We start from the raw sequence: 12,193 nt of genomic DNA, 5'->3' as shown, positions 1-12,193 counted from the left end.
GTCCCAGGATATTGATTGAAGAATATACATTGTAAAAGAGGACTTCATGATACATTTGTTGTCTGGATGCATTATTTATTGAACATGACATGTAAGCATTTTGATTCAGACCTTTTTTAGTGATGAGCATTTATTAGTGCATTGTACATGTAATGTTTCATTTCTCTGTATGTACTGGATTTGGATTTTCTATGCAAAATGTTCAATCCAGGGTATTGATAGTAGCTGGCTTGTGCATGCCTACATCAAACACTTTTTGCTAAATAATCATGTCACAAAACTTTGTTGCAGATCTTATGTGGAAGAGCCGTGGTGTAGTGGTTCACTCTCGCCTTGTAAACAGAGGGTCGTGTGTTAGAATCCCACTGTGGTCTAGCGTCCTTTGGCAAGGCGTTAAAGAGAAATTCCAGTAGTTGCAGTAAACACTGATTTCATGAGAAAGTCTGTAAAACAAGGCTTAATTGTCAGTATATTATCGAGGATCTAGATCTGGTACAGTTACATAAACTGAACTTTGTAAAATCTTGAAATCTACGCTGAAAAATGTTCACAACGAAGATCCCCAACACAGATAAGCGCACGTGGGACAATGTGTAATTATTGCTTAGGGCGTCGGGCCCGACGCCCTACCCGATTCCTGTGCTTATTTGCTGATTTCTCAGCAATTACACAATTTCTTCCAGAATTCTTTGGCACATGCGTTTTATTTATACAAACAGACACTTTGGTTGTCATTTCATTGGATTCTGTACGAACTCATTTTGATATCATTACCAAAACTAGCATTTACCTTTAATCCACACTTTGCCACTCTCGACCCAGGTCTAAATGGGTACCCCATAGGATGCGAAAGATATTGCATGTTTGATTTGTCAGCGCCATAATGAGGCTGCGATGAATGCAAGGAATGCTCCCCAGGGAGTGGAAATTGTGCACTTTTCGTGTGGGATTGAAATGAATCCAATGACCGGGGTAATGATATGCTGTAATGCACTTTGAGCCTTTCTGGGAAAAGTGCTCTATAAAAATTGGCTTTCATTATTATCATTATTATCTTATGCTTCCTTATATATAGAACATGTAGGTATGAATGGAACGTGTGCCCTATAATTTGGCTTCTAAAAGATAATGTAATTGTAAACTGTAGTATAAATGTAGTGTAGAGTTTATTTTCTAAAACCGTGCACTCTTTTGATAAAAAAATAGACATTAATAGTTGTCTATAAAACTTCATGTAGGCTATTTACCTTCTTCCATGTTAGAGGTCATAGCACCATTATGGCAATCTGTAAATTTTCATATTTTGTTTAGATAGTGGACTAACAATTCTACTAATAAATTTCAGAATCCCGATTTACCGACACTGGCCATACCACATAAATCTAATTGCAATAAAAATAAAATGAAAAACAATGGTCAGACAATGTGTACGGGTGTGACTTAGGTTTAACAGAGAGTTATAGAAAGAAGTGGTGAATGAGAACTGTGTTACAGTTGTCTGACCATGTGTGTCAATGTTGTCTGCACATGTTCACTAACGATACTTTTTTTTTAGATTTCACTTGACGCAGTATATGTATGTCCATATTAAACAGTGAGATGGTAAGTGAGCCCCGTGCACGTCGACTATGATTTAGTAGAACTGCAAAATGAAAGTGGTGAGGTTCTCAATTCTGAGAGGGAGGTGAGGACGTGATGCACGCGCAGTGCCTGAAAATGACGTCATCTTGTACCAGTTGTAAACTTCCAAATACCTACTTGTTAACCCCAAGAGAGCCCCATTCAATAAGTAGCCTTTATCCTTTACTATCCCTAAACTGAATTAATTATATTGCAGTCAAACCATTCATAATAAAACTGAAAATATGGTGAATACAAATGGCATAGGATAAATTTGAAAAGAGGAAATGAAAAATATGCTTCTTATTTGAACAGGATACCATTGATCAGTTTTTGATGGTATCTAGTATTCATATGTCATTAATTTTAATGCAATCTAATTGTGTTGGCCTAATGCGTTGTCACTCTCCCAGCCTCCTTTTTTTTCTGTCGTGGCAGCAGTGCCATAGCCTCGTTTAATTTGAATGAAATATAGATGAGGGCAATTTATCATCCGTCATTGTCGTAAAGACTGTATCCTCACAAGCATCAGGTCTTTAAGGTCTGTTTCATGCTGCCATTATTGGATTGAGGCTGAAGTGGTGCAGTACATGTAGTAGTGTGTTAATATGAGATGGTGTGAAGATGCAACACTGGTATTGGAGTCATGAACCTTTTTCACAAAAAATGTGTAATCAAATTTTCCTTTAAGTGCTGATGAGGAAGAAAGAGTAATGACCTGCAGGCATGCGTTTCATGTGTTGTTCTAGCATGGTATTATATGCTCATGTATGGATTAAAAAAAAAAATGGGTTGCAGTGTTGAAGTTCATAGTGGAGATGACTTACTGTTTAAAAAAAAAAAAGGCCTATCTTATCTTTTGGGGAAAAAAGTGCAAAGGATGCACCACTCAGTACCCTGGGATATCATGTTGCGAAGCGCCATCTTGTACCCCGTTAAGATCTTTCTCTCTCGTGTCACACTAGGTAATCGTCTGGAGCAAACACGGCATGAATTTCCTAATCAAAACACGAGGGGCCATTTAGATCATCTTTGGTAATCGTGAGGTACATCATATCCCTTTGGACTCGAAAATTGCGTCATCATGGCAAAATGTCAATCACGGGAGAACGTGAGCTGCACGACGATCGAGGCTATGTGCTCGATAAAGGACTTCCGTTTTCTATGTCGAGTTTACGCCATGTGTTCTTGCGATTGTGCAAGACTGTCTAGGTGTATTTTCCCTTGCGATTACCTCAGATTCGTGCTTTGTCCTTTGTGCCGAGACCGTTATGATCTAATGACTCATCTAGAACCTCCTGAGGCATTGCAGATTTTTGGCAGATCTAAACAGGGTATTGCATTCACTTGAAATAGAACCTTGTGACACTTATCAATCATGAACACCACAAGTAATGAATGTAAAATACTATTCCAAGTGAGTGTACATATTCCACTTGTGCACAAAGAGGCCGTTCTCATTACGCTTTCTAAAACTAGTTTACTGGAAGCCGATTCAGGAAACCACTTTGGAAGATCGCTTTGCTAGCGTTCCCACTTGATCACACGAAAGTGGTTTTCAAAATCACTTCACGTAAAGTGCTCTTGTTGCTATGGAAACACTCTCAGTAGGGTGACACGTTTCGCGCGAAATTCGAAACTGCAGCATAGGCATTCTACACCTGTCGTGTGGAGTAGCGCGCTCAAAATGTGCGAAGATCGCTTCCCGAAGAACGGTTGTGTCCTCACTTACGCTAAAACCACTTTAACAAGGCAAAGCGATCTTGAAAACTACATCGCGAGGTGGTTTTCCAAACTGGTTTAGAAGATCGCTTCCAAGACCGCTTTGACCGTTCTCACTACGCGTTAAACTAGTTTCCACTAAACTAGTTTCCACTAAACTAGTTTTAGTGAGAACAGCCTCATATATACCCTTTTTACACAGGCTAAAATTTCCTTAACCCCGTACTATAGGTGGGGCTAAATTGTCATTTAGCCCCACCTATAGTATGGGGGCTAACCCCACCTTTAGTACGGGATTATTTGGCCCTGCAAAAGCAGGGTTATCCCAGCAATTGCGGTGCTAAGAGCGATAGTACGGGGTTAAGATCGCTAGTGTAAAACGAAAGTGGGCTAAGCTTAACCCCGTACTTAAGGTGGGCAGGCCTCGAAATAGGATTTTTGGGGGGCAAGGCCACTTTTTTGAGGGGCACTTTTTCACTGAGGCCAGGCAGCAGAGGGCACCAAGGCCATACAGAGGGGCACCAAGGCCACTTTTTAAGGGGCATGTAATAAATTATTTGTAGGTGTTACAGTTTCGCGGCGTGGGGGGGGGCTTTCCATAGTCGATGTTATACATTAGATTCATTACCAAACCACATTATTTACTTAAGAAAAAATGAACTTTACGCACGACTGGTGATACCTTCTTGAGCTACATGTAATTAAATGTGAATCTGATTAGCACCCAAGAAAGTATCACTGGTCGTTCGTAAGTTGTTCGTAACTGACGAACAGCTTTATGAAACACTCCCATTCAAAGTACTGTACTTACGCATCGCGCGCGCTCGCCAGGACAGTACAGCGCGCGCGACATTTGTGTAGTACACATACGGAGCTCGCGTTCGTCCATTCTTATGCTGCAGCTTATGTACATAGCATATGTAAAGCGCGCTAGCGGCCGGCCGGCCGGCCAGCTGTGTATAGCTAGCTCATCGTTCAGCGCGGCTTCAGACTAGACTGCATACATGCACTGGACGTCGCTGGTAAAGCTAAGGTATTGAATACTTTTTGAGATCGGAGAAAAGTTTTCCTCGCTCAGAAAAAAAGGTGCAGACTTTCAAAAGGGGTACATTATATTTCAGAAAAAGGGCACATTTATGAGAAAAAAGGGCACCATGGCCATATAAAAAGGGCACATTTTTAGTGGCCGTTACTTTTAGCAAAAAGAAGAAGGGCATGACGACCAGTAATGGGGGCATCGACGGTCATGGCTGTCGATGGCCGTCGATTATTTCGAGGCCTGGGTGGGGCTAAATAGCAATTTAGCCCCACCTAAAGTACGGGGTTAAGGTAATTTTAGCGTGTGTAAAAAGTGTACGAGTGAAGTACTTGTACTACAAATGATCGACAAAAACCACTAGTCCGGGGTTAGCGAGTTTCGTGTGTAAAAAGCAAGCATTCCTTATCCGGGGTTAAGGATAGTACGGGGTTAGCGATAGTCCGGGGTTAATAAAATCCTGTGTAAAAAGGGTAATAGTTGTCTTATGAGACAATGATAGCAAAATAATACCGTATTGCAATAATAGCACTTTGAACATTATTAAATCCCACATTTTGGGGAAGCCAGGATACTTCCCTTAAAATGGTAATTGATTCTCATTTAATTGGTACAAAGTGGGCGAAGTACATCATAAATTCATTTGTTATTATTAAGAATTACATTTATTTGTATGATTTTGTCTCATTTGCCTATTTCCATGTTGCAAAACCCCTAGCTGTGATATTGTGTTTGAATGAAATCGAAACAATGTCTTTATTTGGTAACGTTTTAGAAAGTACATGCTCATTTATGCAGTGCCCTAAAAATCATGTCATAACTAGAAGTCCATTACGCCAACAAAGTACTTAAAAAGTCCCTAATTTTGGAATGTCACAGTCTTTGTAGACCTCAAATTGTATCATTGAGCCATTGCACATCTCAGCATTTTGCATGTTTTTTTAAACACCTTTATTCAACAAGGTTTTGTATAGTTGTATTTAGTGTTGCTTCCACTATATTAGATTACAGATTTGGTGAAATGAATGACAGTATTGATTATTAGGTCACTTTCAAATAATATATGAGCAACATCCGCAACAGCAAAGGTCTAGAAAAAGGTTTGTGCAATCGTGGTTTCATGGGTGCCTCGTAATTATTCTGGAAATCTACTCTTATTACATTTGAAGAAAATATAAGACTTTTAACATTTTGGGACGAATGGATGATGGATGACGACACAAATGGACGTTGGGTCGAGAATAAGTCATCCAAACAATATTCTTAATTTTTCCAGATCAGTTGACAAGGTAGAAGTTTCTCAGTAATTTGTAATACAATCATCAGCTATTTCTTCTGCCTTTCCCGTAATTTGACGAGGGAGAATATTCCGTTTTGTAATTTGGAGTACATCCAGGAGGCAAAACCATTTTTCCTTGTCCCTTGCTTGCGTAGATGCTGACGTCACAATCTTTCAGTCTCAATTCAATCGATGGCAAATTAACAACTCTAAATTGATAAAGGCGGCTCTTATTTTTCAACCTTAGAGCAACTAGAGTGAAAAGCAATCATTTATTGTAAGGAGGAGGAAACAGAGAGCTTTGTTTCCAGCCAGAAATTGTAAAATAATAATTGAAATTGACAATTTGTCCTCCCCCCCCTGCAGTGATATTTTCTTGCTTTCTTTCTCTCTCTCTCCTGGGCATTAAGCTGAAGGGTAGAAAACTTGTTATGAATCTCTCCTGGACAGGAGATGGGGAGGTCAACAAAATAAAGAATCCTAATTATAAGCATGTTTCAATATGTTTCAGTAATATTTTTGATGTAGCTATAGGGAATCTAAATATGGGATTTTTCATTAATATTGCTACCCTTCAGGATTCATGTGTATTTCATGATATGGATGGCATTCAGATATTTCAAGGGGAGGGGATTGCAAGGGGACCTGAAGGTGTTATTTTTTTGTAAATGAAATGTATCAAAGTCATGTAGTTTAATGATGTTCACAATTGTGTTTACCCTGACATAGGTTGGTTATAATAAAAGCAGAAAAAATATTTCAAAAAATATAGGTGAAGGTTGATGAATTTCTGTCAAAGAATAAGTTCTATTAATTTGTGAAATGCCATTTTTGTCCCGCCTGTATAGCAGAGTGAGACTACAGGTGCCGCTTTCCTGATGGGGCAACGGCAGCAGCGTCATCAACATTGAAATCTTAACCAAGGTTAAGTTTTTTTAATGTTATCATAACTTAGTAAGTATATAGACCTAGTTCATGAAACTGTACACAAGGGTAATCAAGTATTACTGAACATCCTGCCTGAGTTTCAGGTCACCTGACCAAGGTCAACGGTCACTTAGGGTCAATGAACTTTGATAATGTTGGGGGTATTTATGGAATTGCCATAACTTCAAAAAAAAAGTTTATGGGTCTAGTTCATGAAACTTGGACATAAGAGACGAGAAACCATGTATCCCTGAATATCCTGTGTGCATTTCAGGTCACATGACCAAGATCAAAGGTCATTTAAGGTCAGTGAACTTTGGCCGTATTGGGGGTATTTGTTTAATTAGCATATCTTAGAAAGCTTATGGATCTACCCATGTACTGTAGTTCATGAAACATCGACGATTAGACATAAGGGTAATCATTTGTTTTGCACATGTCTTAGGTCACATGAGCATGGTCAAAGGGCATGTTGTGTCAGTGGACATAGTATTTTGTTATCATATTAATGTTTTCTTTTGTGAATAATTATTCGATAGCTGTAGTAAAAGTTGCACTGGTGCTATATTGAATCACGTAATGCAGGCGAGACTGCCAGTGGCATTCCACTTGTTCAAATAACGTATTTCTCTTATTTTTCTGCTTTTATTGAAGCCAACTAATTGTCAGGGTGAATTCCCCCCATTTCTCCTCTCCCCCACTTTTTCAAAACCCTATTATATATATTTGGTGCTGCCCCTGAATATGTCAAGTTATTAATTTATGTTTACTTGTGACTGTATGGAATTCATTTGATCAATTTTTTTGTTCTGACTGCATTCCTAGCCATTACCAGAAAATTTTGAAATGTGAACTAGTGATCTTGTTGGAATTTATGATGTTTTTACACTCCCATACATTTTAACAGTATATATAGATCATAGATTTATGATATTAATCCAGTGTCAGATTGTATCAAGTACATGTACCTACTAAAATATTCCACATAAAAACTGACAAGCTACAGTAAGTCCTTTCATCACTGGTGTAAATCCAAGAAGTGAACCTATTTTTCAGTGGGGTAAACTATTGTTTTATTCTCATCCCCAATCGAATAGTATGACATAGATTTACACCTGTGCCATTCAAAGTCCAGTTTTAACTTCATAATACATGTATTTTATTCTGCTATCTTCTCAATCTCTCTGATTGTGGGATATAATATTTCGAGCAGACTCAAATTGAGAGCAAAAATGCAATCCTTCCTAGTCGAAAATGCATAAAAAAGTTAGTACATGTATAATGTTCATGTAGTGCACTTTTAATTTATGCTACATAAAGTACCTATGAATCAAATTCATAGAAGGCTTGCCCTGTCTGCTTTTATGTAAGTGCATTAAAAAAGATGATATTATTTGAAAAAATAAGGGCAGTCAGGTTTGGACTAGGATAGACAACCAAGACATTCAATCGCTTGTGCAGACTCTGTCTATGATCAATAGGATGCATCTATGGACAGAATACATATATATATGTAAAAATATTGCAGTGTAAACAGAGAGCAATATGATCAGTGACATTGAACATTCATTATTAGGAGCTAATCCTCGGACAAACTTGCTGGTATTTACTAAGTAACTCGATACACACAGAAGCATTCATAACAGATAATGAAAGTGAGAGAGGGAGAGAGACGAAAAATAACGCTGCAAACAATTATTGCGAGGCAGTTGAACGGAGAGATTGAGAGCGAGAGAGAAAAAAAATAGGTGCATGTCTGAATTGATGGTGCGCATTAGAACTCGCTGAACTTGTTGCCACTGTTTGCCTGGCTCTCATGAAAATATGCTCCCCAATGCTCCCTGATTGATTTTGCGCTGAACGAATGAGCAAGGCAGGCGGATGGATGGATGGATAAGGGTCTTGGAGCAAAGATTGAATTCTTCTTTCTCACTCTCTCTCTTGCTATGATGTATAGGGATGCTTGCAAGGTATAAGGAATGGGACTTAGGCATTTTGTGTTTAAACTGTGTTCTTGCTGTTAAGTCATCAACTGAAAGGTGAGCTGATCATTTACAATTTTCTATGCAAATATTATGTGTTCTCTGATGGGAGGGGATAAGATTCTCTGGCAGTGTTGAAATGCATGGGAGCGACAAGCGATTTCGCTCCCTTCTGTTTTGGAATCACTCTCTCAAGTGCCTAAATCTGCCAAGTACCGAGCAACTCAAAACATGAAAATCACTCCCGTCCGCGCCCGTCCAGTCTCCCATCCACGCCTGCATAGGAGCCAGGCTAGCGCAGCTGCAGTTTTTACTTACATGCATTGTCGCTTTCTGACGTGTAAATGAGTGGAATTTTTAGAATCACGGGCGCTACACTTGTCTATGTCTATCTTGCTTTAAATTCCTAGATAACTATCCAGGGGTACTATTATTCAAAATGCTGCACGGCACCAGGTCTCACGATAACTTAATTAACTTTGATACCGAAAAATTTGCTTCTTTATTTGTCTTTTTGAAGATGCGATACTAAGTTTGTGAGAAAATTAGAGTTCACGAACTGGAACAAAATCACAGATTTTTTAAATTTTAGCCCATTTTTCGGCGACTTAAATCTTAACTAAGCCACTGAGTGCTCTGGAAATATGGTACGGATCACACAATTTGAAGGGCGAAATTAGGATTTTCAGCTGGGATTTTTGGTGAGTGACAGTGCCCAAGTATGTACATGTATTTGATGTGTGTTGCGTTGATGATTTGTGCTCAGTCGTTGTACTGGCGTGTGTGGCTTGTGAAATAAATTGTCACGGTGACATCAGGCTGCGATGCATTCAATATTTTCATAAAATAATTTTCAAGTGAGTTTTTATCAAATAAGAAAAAAAAATTATGAAATGGATTCCTGTAGTACAATTTTTTTCAAATAAGATAAACTTCATCCTTAAGGCCTGCTTAAGCTATTCAATTTAAAGTTGTAAGTTAGAACGTCCAGTTAAATTAATACACGAGATACAAACAATAGAAATTGAATAAGCAATAAAATGAATAGTCACTTACATCTAACAGTTAACAACAATGAAGTAAAAATAAAAAGCCATTAAATACACAATGGTAAACATTGAATGAATTTGTGAACAAGCAGGACCTGATACCATGAAAGTGAATAACTTTTGCATAACCATTGAACTTTTATATGCACTGTAATGTGTAGGTCAGTTGTTATATCAAGTTCTAAATATGATTCCTACCATACAATTACAGTGTGCAGTCTTGAAATCATTTTTACTTTCAAGATGAATTATTCAATTATATTTGCAATGATGAGGAAGCAACTAAAAAAAGTGAGTAAGAGCATGTACACTTACAGCTACATGCATTCAGTACAATGTGGATGGAGTAAAATGAATGGAACTATTTTCCAAATATTCATTGCCTATGAGGATTACGTGATAAATTTTCCTGTCTTTATAAAATCAATTATTGATTCACTTATTTACTCTATGCCCCATCTCTTTCAAATCCAAAGTCATAACTTTCATGAATAATGCAGGCCGCATAATGATATTTCACGAATTAATGGACTTAGGAGTACAGACATTGTGATGAATGGCATGGAGTGGGTTTTATTATTTTTTTCTTGCGGCACACAGACAATTGGGGACTGAATCTCATATTGGAGACTTCATGAATGAATCATGACTTTAGCTGGAGGAGGATAATATGGTAGGATAACGTGTATGAAAATTGATAAAGCTCATAAATATAAGACTCCTTAGTGCTGAATCTTACAATCCTATTGGATATTGAAACTATGTACTTTGGTCTTGAGTAGGCTATGGTGGAGTAGAAATGTGAAAGGGATTGTAAAAGTCATTAAATCACTGAAATATTTGCTTTAGCTTCATAGTTATCTTAGCAAACCACTCATATTGAACTATTTTAAAACTTGCCTTGTATGTTTTTTACAGGAAGTTAATGATGTATTATTCAGTGATTATCAGAGTAAATAAGTCAAACCCCAATCATTGGCATGCTTGAATATTACATTATTATGAACAATTTATTGTGATAAAAAAAAATAAAGAACACATGGTTTTTACTTGGGGTGCAGATAATATGGTTACTCACGTTACGGTTACTCACGTTACATTTTGTCCATGTATGGTTAACAACACAAATGTCATTAAAAATCCAATAATGTGTGTAAAATTCATTGCTAGGAACATTAAAAAGAGATTTTATTCAAAAAATTAGAACAATTTGAGCTTTATTAGGGAGTAAGAGGGAAAAGTATGATTTTGCTTACTAATTATGCATAAATTAGCATAATCGCTTAATACCAATTTGCATGAAATAAATTTCTGTTCAGTATTGTAGATTATGTCCAAGACACCTGCGTGCAAATTTTCGGCGTGATCGTGTGGCCAATGGCCGAGATCTTAAGGGGGGCCTGGGAGGCCCCACCCACCCCCCCCCCCCCCGGGCCATTTTAAATCCCAAAATACCCCAGCCTAGATAGGGTTACAGGTAAGGACATTCAATGTGTTGTTCAAACACTCTTTAAAGTTTGGTTAATCAAAACCAAGTCTTACTAATGCACTCTCGCATCGTGAATACTTCTACTAATATTCAATTTTTTGTGTGATTGTATGACCACTGATATTTTGATGAACAAAGAGTCACATCAAAGAGGTGTACCCTCATTTTGCTTTTAATTAATCAAAAATAACTTCACAACTCACCATGAGACTTTAAACTTGACATCCCACAAAAAATGTTACCTAACTGAATAATTTTTACTGGTTACTCACATTACATGATGGTTACTCACGTTACAAAGTTACTCACGTTACAGTTTTTCTTTATCATTTTTATAAAAAAATTGTACTTTTTAATGATTTTGATAGTCATTACTGTGTCAAAGATTGTTTGAAGGAAGAGAATTTAAAATCCCACCAACTAACTGTGAAGAATTTTTCTCTCAGAAAACAAAGTCATTTTTTTCGGTTACTCAAGTTACATCACCTTAGCAGGTTGCAATATTCCTCTTTGAATGAGTACTTCAAATTTACTTGAAAAGCTGTTGTGTATTTTAGGTAATTTGACTCTTCTAAACTTCAGAAATATATAAAGTCGTATGTTGTTGCAATAACAAAATGGTAATAAGGCATATTTCATTTTTCACTATTTTTCTTGTATTTTGGTACAGAATGGAAGATACAACTTTTGACCATTTTTTTTCCAAAGTATACATATGAAAATAAACTTTTTATTTCTTGTTCCTGAAACTATCATGCATGAAGGACTTAAAGTATTAAAAAATTCAAGAAAATATTAATTTGAATTTTTAAGCTCATGTCCACCAACCTGTGGAATTGCCCTCCTGTGAACCCCACCTTTATATACCAATTCCTGTAAACATGATAAACGTTGTCAATACACCATTATACGGTAGCAGTAAGTTATAAACACGTTCAGTAAGTTTTGTGGTCGTCGGGAGGACGTTTTCATACGTCATTATACGTTGGAGTTAAGTTACACATACGTTCAAAGCACGTTACTCATAGGTTAGAAGTAAGTTTTAGGGTACGCTGGACATTATCTCGACGTACATCGACTTATGAGTAA

General features: G+C 37.4%; 1 long non-coding RNA gene across 2 annotated transcripts in view; it reads left to right on the top strand.

Moving 5' to 3' along the window:
* The window catches only part of LOC121410755, a 75,860-nt gene that overhangs the window by 43,798 nt on the left and 19,869 nt on the right, over positions 1-12,193 (top strand). For both annotated transcript variants that reach the window (XR_005969371.1, XR_005969372.1), the window contains exon 3: positions 8,542-8,623. This is a non-coding gene — a long non-coding RNA (uncharacterized LOC121410755). The remainder of the gene's footprint in view (positions 1-8,541; positions 8,624-12,193) is intronic.

The sequence above is a fragment of the Lytechinus variegatus genome, chromosome 3, assembly GCF_018143015.1.
Source record: "Lytechinus variegatus isolate NC3 chromosome 3, Lvar_3.0, whole genome shotgun sequence".
NCBI lineage: Eukaryota > Metazoa > Echinodermata > Echinoidea > Temnopleuroida > Toxopneustidae > Lytechinus > Lytechinus variegatus.
This window is presented reverse-complemented; position numbering and strand designations above follow the sequence as displayed.